This window comes from Heptranchias perlo, unplaced genomic scaffold, assembly GCF_035084215.1.
Source record: "Heptranchias perlo isolate sHepPer1 unplaced genomic scaffold, sHepPer1.hap1 HAP1_SCAFFOLD_44, whole genome shotgun sequence".
Classification (NCBI taxonomy): Eukaryota; Metazoa; Chordata; class Chondrichthyes; order Hexanchiformes; family Hexanchidae; genus Heptranchias; species Heptranchias perlo.
The window spans coordinates 11,193,080-11,203,063 of record NW_027139453.1 but is presented as its reverse complement, the minus strand read 5'-3'; the positions used below and the strand labels follow the sequence as shown (position 1 = coordinate 11,203,063).

At 41.7% G+C, this 9,984-nt stretch overlaps 1 long non-coding RNA gene across 2 annotated transcripts in view; it reads right to left on the bottom strand.

Annotated features, from left to right (window-relative positions):
* Window positions 1-7,539: 7,539 nt before the first annotated feature.
* The window catches only part of LOC137312938 (uncharacterized), a 48,703-nt gene continuing 46,258 nt past the window's right edge, over window positions 7,540-9,984 (bottom strand). For both annotated transcript variants that reach the window (XR_010960939.1, XR_010960940.1), the window contains exon 5: window positions 7,540-8,669. This is a non-coding gene — a long non-coding RNA (uncharacterized lncRNA). The remainder of the gene's footprint in view (window positions 8,670-9,984) is intronic.

The following is a 9,984-nucleotide window of genomic DNA, read 5'->3' as shown; positions in this document are numbered from 1 at the left end:
CCCTCGCCTTCCCGACACTTCGCTCCCTTTCCCCGTCCGTTCGGAGCCCAAATCCGGCTTTCATCCGCTGGATTCCAGATCGGTGACGCCACGTCTCCTTTCCAAACCGGAACTGTGCCCTCACTCAGCCATTCCAATGGATCAGATGCTCATTTTACTCACTTTCTTTATCGATCTCCCAATTCATTATTGATCATTGTGTTTAAAAACAATTCTCTGCCCGAAAGCGCTGACCAGGTCAATGAATCACTTTCCACCGTTAGATGCAGCAACAAAGCTGGAAATTTCACCCCAGATCCTCTCAAACTGCTGGTTTGGCTCCAGATCTGATCAGTAATTTGTCTGCTTCCTTTTCTACCTTTTGCAGTTACCTCGGTAGCGATTGTGATCCTGTCCCGAGGAAAGTGCGGTCTCTCCAAATGTATCAGTCGCTGCCTGGTGGGAATGGCAGTGGCCGATCTCCTGGTCGTTATCACTGATCCGATATTGAGATGGATTGGTCAGATTTATCTCCCACGGTCATTCCTGGACATAACTCCCGTGTGTAGTTTCATTATCTTCTTGAGTTATGCAACCGCTGTGGTTTCAGTCTGGCTCACAGTCGCTTTCACCTTTGATCGATTTGTGGCCATTTGTTGCGAGAAGCTGAAAACAAAATATTGCACCGAGAAAACAGCGGCTGTGGTTCTGGGAACAGTGAGTGCGTTGGGCTGTTGAGAGAGTCTCCCCTGGTACTTTACACTTAAACCTGACTATATAATTGATAATGTTCCCTGGTTTTGTGTGATAACACGGAGCTTCTGTACATCCCCCGCATGGTCCGCATTTGACTTGTTTCACCTCATTTTAACCCCTTGTGTCCCGTTCTGTCTGATTTTGCTGCTCAATGTTCTGACGGTCAGACGTATTTTGGTGGCCAGTCGAGCCCGCAGTGGACTCCGGGGCCACAGCAATGGAGAGAATCACAAGGATCCAGAGATGGAGAACCGAAAGAAATCCATCATTATACTCTTCAGCGTATCGGGCAGTTTTATATTGTTATGGGTAACACAGGTTATATTTTAAATTTTTGCGCGAATTATAAACATTCAGTCTTATAACTCTGCCACTGACCCTGTTTATATCGCAGAACACACAGCAAAGATGCTGCAGCTTTTCAGTTCCTGCACAAACACGTGTATTTGTGTCCTGACCCAAACTAAATTCAGAGAGGAGCTGAAGAACGCGGTGAAATACCCATTCCATCTAATTGTCAAATTAGTGAGATCATAGAAGGAGCTGATGGGTTTCAAGCATTGGAACCAATTCCGATTTTATAATCCACCCCAACACTTCTCAGGGGACGAAAAGTGCATTTTATATCAGCAGCACAGGGCCATGACATGATCTTAAATCGGACTCTGATATTATATTTTATTGACAATCTGATTTATTGAGGCGGGGCTTGCTTTACAGACAACACTTGAATGGTTGGTCAAAATGGCCGGACCAAAGATCTCAGCTGGACTTCAACTAAATGGCTGCCCCGCAAAATGGGCAAACCTGGCAATCAAAATAGCTCCCTTTGGCCTGATCAGAATGGGTGCAGTCCACATAAATGGAGAGAGAGAGAGACAGACAGACAGACAGGCAGAAGATAAGACAGGTATAGAGAGAGACGGACGCACAGACCAAGGGAGAGAGAGGTCGAGATTGATGGTCAGACAGAGGGAGAGAGAGAGAAAGAGACAGCGAGAGAGACACAGGCAGAGGGCGAGATGGAGAGAGACAGACAGATAGTTGGAGATAGAGATCAAGACAAAGAGAGACCACATCAATGAAGTCCCTCCTCCCTTATTCCATTTTAGTAAATATCCTCTGCACCATCTCCAGGGCTTTGACATCCTTCCTGGAGTGTCGGGCCCAGAATTAGACGCAATACTCCAGCTGACACGTCATCACTGATTTACAACGGTTTAGCTTAAATTCCTTGCTTTTATGCATTATGACTCCATTTGTCAAGCCAATGAACCGGTATGCTTTTTGTGACACTTATCAATCTGTCCTGCCACGTTCAAAGATTTGTGCACTTAAACCCGCAGTCCTTTCTGTTCCTGCATACCATTTAAAATTGTACCATTTAGTTTATGTTGCACCTCCTCACCCTTTCATCCAATCTGCATCACTTCACAATTCCCTGCGTTAAATTTCTCTGCCATGTGCCTGCCCATTACACCAGTCTGTCTATGTCTTGCTGAAATCTGCTACTATACTGTAATTACATTGTTTGGAACTATCCCTGTAAGATATTCAATGCTGCTTCCGGAGAGCGAGTGTGTGTCTGGTGTGTGTGCGTATGTGTGTGTTTGTGTGTTTGTGTGTTTGTGTGTGAGAGAGAGATAGAATATAGAAAGAGAGGGAGGTGTGGAAAGGATGAGGCACAGTTGCACAGGAAGATAAACATACTAACGAAGGCAGACAGAAATGGAGATTGAGAGAATGGCAGACTCAAACTCAGAAACAGATATAGAGTTCAGGACAGAAAGAGATCAGGGGAGAGAAAGATAGAAAGGAAACGGTAGGAAAGGGGAAATATGAGGAGGAGAAAATAAAAGATAAAGAAAAAAACACATGAGAGGCGATTGGAAAGACATGAAGACGGATAGAGATATAGTCGGAGAAATAAACAGAGATAGTCAAACAAAAGACAGAAAGGGAAAAGAAAGTAGGAAAGAGACAGGGAGAAGGCAAGAAATGGGCCAAAGGAAAGAAGTGATAAGGACAGGGACAAAAATAAAAATCGGAACTAGGACACGGATAGAGAATACAAGGACAAAAAAAAGTAATGATAAAAAAACAACGACAAAAATGAAGACAGGTTCACATAAAGGGGTGGGAGTGTGTGTGAGGGAGATATATAGAAATAAAGAGGGGCAGAGACACGGTTGGGCAGAGATGGAGATAAATAAATAGAGAGTTATTCAGACAGAAGGGAAAAATAAAGGGAGAAAGAAAGCAGGTAAATATATATATGTAGAAAGAGAGAGAGAGAATGCAAACATGGATGGAACGAGAGAGAGAGAGACTGATAAAGAATTATAAAGTGATAGCAGCAGGGTGGTTAATAGACAGAAGAAGTCAAACCAAATCAATTAAAGACTGAGGGATAGACAGAGTACGAGAGTTTCAGACATAATAAGACGGTAAGAGGAAGAGAAAAAGAAGAATTGAAAACAAGAAGAATAGAAAACAGGAGAGAGGAGGAGAAATACAAAGATTAAAGCCGAGATAGAAAGAAATGGAAGAAAATACAGAAACAAATGCAAAGGAAAGAGTGAGAAACAAACAGATTGAAACAAAGTCATGCGAAAATGGGAGCGGGAAGAAACAAATAGAGAGAAAGAAACAGTCAAAGTAGATACACAGAGAGAAATAAAGAGTGAGATAGACAGGGGCAAACAAAAAGGGACAGGAGGAAGCGGAGACAGAGGTGAAAGAGTAAATGACAGATGAAGTCAGAGAGAGAGAGACAACGAGCGAGAGGGACAGGGAGGCGGTCGTAAAAAAAAGACATAGGAGGCAGAGAGAGAAGACAGACAGCGTCGTACAGACACAGAGAGAGGCAAATAGCAAAAAAAAAAGCCAAGAGCATAGATAGGAAAAGATAGAGACAAAAACAGCGGCAGAGAATTAGAAATTAAAGTAGAAATAACAAGATAGGAAAACACACAGAAAATAAATGGAGATGAACGATATGCACAGAAAACAGACACAATGAAAGACAGACCAGTATATGAAATACAGGAGGTTCGAGTCAGGAGTGAGAATAAAACATAGAAAGCATTAAATATACAAACAAACTGTGTAATCAGCCTGGAGTGTGAGTGCTGACTCGCAGGACAGCAGCAGATGAAGCCAGTGAGACAATTAATGTTTCCTTTTTTCTGGGTTAAACTCTTTTCGATTTAATTTTGACAGTTCTAAAGATGATGCCTGGAGGCTGCACAATAACGTCACTCAGCCTTGTGTAACTTACCCGGCCCATTATTTATCGCGGGAGTTTCCCAGATGCGCTGTGCAGTAAAAAAAAAATCATCTGTTAAACGAAATCCTGATACTAAATCGGCTTCAGCATGTCTGGAGGAAAGGGTCTCTTAAAAGGTGGACGGGCTTTTAAAATGATTGTTAATGGCCCATTGTAAAATACACACAGCAAAGGATAACAACAAGAAGAACAATCCCAGGAGGGTTGGAGGTAGTTTGAACACCTGCCGACTGAACTTGGTTACATTGTGGACCCTCAGAGAAAACAAGTGAAGTGCCAATCAATCATGGCTCTATTAGTACGAACCTATTGTTGACAAATCACCGCCCCAGTGGTTTGAATCTGTGTTAAAAAGGTCTTTAAAAGCTGACCAGAAAGTGAGTGCGGAGAGGCACAGATCCACCAAGACTGCCCCGACTTCACCTTTCGCTTCCTGCCCGCACCACCACAGTTGTACTATTCATGACTGTTCGCTACCACACAGCTTGGTGCCTCGATGCAGGTTCACAGATTGTCTGTGAAGCAGATGACCTGGCGACAAGAGAAAGACATGCGACTCTACAACGGTATCCCTCAAAATACCCAGAATCTGCCCGGCAAGCTTGAGCCAACCATCAGTATATAACTTTCGTCCTGGGATTAATCTAAGATCGACATTTGATTTCCAAACGGTTATGCATTTTGGGAATTCAGAATGTATTGTTTTATTTTTGTTGAAGCGATTCTCAATCAGGCATAAACCCAAGATGTTGTTAACATTCGAATGTCAATTTTCCCAATGTATTAATAATAAATTATTGTTTTCTTTGAAAGCCTTTGTTTGTGCCTGAAGCTCTTTCGGGGAAAAAGCCCATTAAATTCAAAATAAAAATAAACCACGTGGAGATAAAAAATCATTGCCCCAAATTAAAGTGTAAAATCACATTGCAGCTTTTTGCTCCTCCCTAGTTTTGGTGGAGAATGCGGTCATCCTAATTTTTCACATCATAATGTTTTTGATTCTTAACTAGAAATCTTAATTTTGATATCCTGAGATATCTTATTTTGTAATTAAGGATCAGGAGATGTAGAATACAATTTTCAGGCATTCTGTGATTTTTAGAAAAGCAATCGAACTGATTTGACTTCAAGTGGCAGCTAAGACACTGCTAATTGAAGCTGAAATTAAAGCTTTAATGTACAGATATGGCGACTTTAAAGAGGAATTTGAGACTTGGAAAGACTCTTCCCACAAATTGACAACAGAAGCGAAACATGGGCCCAACTCCAACGTAGAAAATGTTGAGGTTCCAGTAGAAATTTTGACTAACAAAAAAAAGGCTCTGGTCGAATGAATTGCGAAATCGGTAGCGCTTTGAGATTTAATGAAGCGGTTATTAATATACCAGACAATAGACCACGAATCGTTACCAGATGAAAAGGAGAAATTGGAAAAGGGAAATTGCTGGTTTAACAGTAGAAGTGTTTTCTCCCCTACCATAGCAACACCTGCTGATCAGAGTAATAATGAATCTTTAACGTTCATTGTATTAAGAGTATTGGGACCTGTCGAGGAGATATAGACAAATCAAGAACATATTAGGTTCCAAATGAAAAGTTATATGAATCCAGGACAAAGGGCGAGAAACATTTGTCCGAGTGCTGCAAGTTGAATAATTAAATACAATAGTTCGAAATACGGTTATACTCTGAATCATTTATGGGGCAAACAGTCCGTATTTCAGAAGCAGAGAATAGTGACTCAGAGGAAAAAAGCGTTTGTTCTTCTGGAAGCTCCAGTGATAGATCTCTGCCCATATCTTCTTCTCGTTTCCGGGATCAGAAAATAAATGAGCGCACAGAATCAGTTGTGGTAATCCATGGGGTTAAGCATAGGAAGAGTGTAAGCACATTAACAGTACTGAATAACATAATGGCACTAATGAGTGACAAGTCCCAGAGGACCAGGAGGTTGCCATCCCCGGGACTTAAAGGAAGTAATTGAGAATATTGCAGATGCCTTAAATATAATCTTGCAAAGTTCTCTCGATTCAGGAACCGTTTCTTCAGATTGGAAAATTGCACATTGCACTCCGCTGTTTCAGAAAGGTGAGCGAGGGAAACCTGGGAATGATAGACCAGTTGGCCGAACATCTGTTGTCAGGAAATGACTAGATCCTCTAATTAAGGATGGAGCTACTAAATATCTTTAAAATTTCCAGCTGATCCGAGAGAGACAGCAGAGATTTGTAAAGGATAGGTCATGCCTGACGAACCTGATTGAATTTTTGAAAATGTGACTAAAGTGTTGAACAGGGGAATGTCGATGGATGGTGTTTATATAGTCTTCGAGAAGGCATTCGATAAAGTCCCTCATAAGAGATTGTTGGCTAAAGTTAAAGCCCATGGAATTGAGGGCAAATTATTGACCTTGTTCGGGAATTTGCTGAGCGGCAGGAGACAGCGAGTAGGGATAAAGGATAGTTTATCAAACTGGCAGGATGTGAGGAGTGGTTTCCCGCGGGGACCTTTGTTGGGACCTCAACTGCTCACTGTATTTATTAACGAATTAGATGACGGGATAGAGAGCCACATATCCAAGTTTGCTGATGACACAAAGCATTGTAAGCAACGTAAATGGAAGTATCAAGTAATAAATATATTAGTAGATTAAATGAATGTGCAAAACTGTTGCAAATTGGTTTCAATGTAGGCAAACGTCAGGTCATCCACTTTGCAACAAAACAGGATAGATCAGAATATTTTATAAATGATAAAAAGCTCGAAACAGTGGAGGTCCAAATATACTTCGGGATCCATGTACATCGATCATTAAAATGTCATGGTCAGGTACAGAAAATAATCGAATAGGCGAATGAAATGCTGGCCTTTATATCAAGAGGACCAGAATACAAGGGGGTAGAAGTTATACTGCAGCTATACAAAGGCTTGGTTAGACCACACCTGGAGTTCTGTCTTCAGTCCTGGACACTGCACCTTAGGATGGATATATTGACGTTGGAGGAAGTGCAGTGTAGATTTAAAAAATGATAGCTGGACTACAAGGGTTAAATTTCGAGGAGAGATTACACAAACTGGAGTTGTATTCCCTGGAATTTAAAAGATTAAGTGGTGATTTGATCGTAGATTTCAAGACATCATGGGGAACTGATAGGTTAGATAGAGAGAACCTATTTCTGATGGTTGTTGAGTCTGGGAAGAGGGGACACAGCCTAAAAATAGAGAAAGAACTTTCAGGAGTGAAGTTCAGAAGCATTTCTACTCGCAAAGGGTGATCGAAGTTTGGAACTCTCTTCCACAAACTGCAGTTGATGCGAGCTCTGTTGTTCATGTTAAATCTGAGATTGGTAGATTTTTGTGAACCAAAGGTATTCAGGGATATTGGGCTGAGGGGGCTATTTGGATTTAGGTCACAGATCAGCCACGATCTCATTGAATGGCCATGATGTGGAGATGCCTGTGATGGATTGGGGTTGACAATTGTAAACAATTTTACAACAACAAGTTATAGTCCAACAATTTTATTTGAAATTCACAAGCTTTCGGAGGCTTCCTCCTTCCTCAGGTGAATGTTGTGGAAATGAAATCCTCGAACCCTTCGCATTTATAAATCACAGAACAATACCTGGTGATTACAGATAGTCTTTCCAACTGCCCGTTGCAAAGGCAATCACAGTGTGCAGACAGAGAGGTGTTACCTACAAGGCCACCGAATATACAAACAATCAAAAAAAAAACAGAGAGAGAGATGCAGAAACATAGAGACTTCCGGAAGGAAGGGAAAGACAGCAAATGTCCCGTTACATTAAAAACAGATAACATTTGTTCCCTGGTGGGGGTACGTGTAGCGTGACATGAACCCAAGATCCCGGTTGAGGCCGTCCTCATGGGTGCGGAACTTGGCGATCAATTTCTGCTCGAAGATTTTGCGTTGTCGTGTGTCTCGAAGGCCGCCTTTGAGCTTACCCGAAGGTCGGTGGCTGAATGTCCTTGACTGCTGAAGTGTTCCCCGACTTTGAATGGCGGAAGAGGCTCGAAGGTCTAATTGGCCCACTTCTGTCCCGATGTTTCTATTGGCACTTTAACCAACTACACCACGCAGCGAAATGACGCTCTCACAATCTCGTTGAGCTGCAGTCTGTGATTCTCCACCTGTTGTTTCTGAATGAATGAATTCGTCAGTTTGTATTTCTTTGTTTGTGAGCGGGAGAATTTTCGAAATGTTTTGAAGATTTCCCAGTAAATCATTCACACAGAGTTCTCCCGAACTTTGTACGAGTGCATTGATGTGAGGATCACATACATCGTTCCCCAAACTCGTCCGCTAAAGTTTTAAACGCGACTGTGTTTATTGTGAGGCGGTTCGATTTATCCAGACACACATCTGGTATAAAGGTAACTGTGACCCCGACGTGATTTTAACTTGCAGCCTCCAGATCTGAATGTGCTACCTTATTGCCTCGAGGTCGTTGATGGTCAGTTCGCCCTTCTTGGCTATGGAGATATTTGAGGCACCGTTTCATAAATACTAGCTTTGTGATATATAAAGACTTTCAAATCTCCACCAGCTCCTGCAGGGTGTGATCCAGCCTTGGGAAGTAGAATTCCTTCTCAGCGCCCATATCGTGCTCGTTTCAGCCGCCTTCTGTAGTGAATAGGAGTAAAAGAATGCAATGGAGAAAATAACGAGACTAAAGACACAAAAATCTCCATCTGGTTTCCAACCCAGGGTATTAAAAGAAACAGACGAGGGCATTGCAGATGCTTTAATCATGAACTTCTACATCTCTCTTGATTCAGGAAGTTTCGTCTTGGATTGGAAAATTGCCAATGTCACTCCATTATTTAGGAATGGTGAGAGAGATAAACTAGGAAATTATATTCTATTTGTCTTCCACCTGATTTGGGGAAGTTAATTTAATCTGTTAATAGAGACAGAGTGACTGAACATTTGGACGAACATGAACTGATCAGAGACAGCAAGCATGACTTTTTAAAGGGTATTTCATGTTTAACGAATCGAGTTGAATCGTTTGAGTATGTAACCAACGTGGTAAATAAGGGAGTGTCTGTTGATGTTATTTATATGGCATTCCAGAAGGCATTCGTAAGAGTTCCTCAAAAGAGACTGTTAACAAAAATGAGAGTGCATGTAATTGGAAGGAAACTATTGACAGGGATAGCGAATTGGTTAAGATGTAGATGATATAGAGTAAGGATAATGAGTGTGCTTCAATTGGCAGGATGTGACTAGAGGTGGCACCCACAGATTTGAGAGGGGGCCGCAGCTTTTCACTATATTTATAAATAACTTAGATGAAGGAATGGAGAGCTGGACATCCAAGTTTGCTGACGATGCCAAGTCAGGAGGTACAGTAAATAGTGTAGATAGGAGCAGAAATGTGCAAAAGGATATTGGTAGATAATTACGTGGAAAAAAACTGTTTTGGATGGAGTTCAACGTGGAGAAGTATGAGGTCATCCACTTCGGAACTAAGATTGATAGATCGGAATATTTTCTAAATGGCGAGAAGCTAGGAACTGTGGATGAGCAGAGGGAATTGGGGGTCCGAGTACAGAAATCATTAAAACCTGGTAGACAGGTACAAAAGATAATAAAAAAGACTAATGGAATGTTGGCCTCTTTCTCAAGGGGTTAAAAGATAAAGGGGTGTAAGTGATGTTAAAGTTATATAAAACTCTGGATAGACCAGATCTCGAGTATTGTGTTCAGTTCTGGACACCGCAAATCAGGAAGGACATATTGACCTTCGAAGGGGTGCAGAGCAGTTTCACCAAAATATTACTGGGGCCAATAGGGTTAAATTTTGAGGACAGAATCCACATACGATGCTTGCATTCCCTTAAATATTGTGGTGTTTAAGATGATTAAAGGAGTTGATCGTGTAGATAGAGAGAAAATATTTCCTCTGGTGGGAGAGTCAAGAACAAGGGGGCAT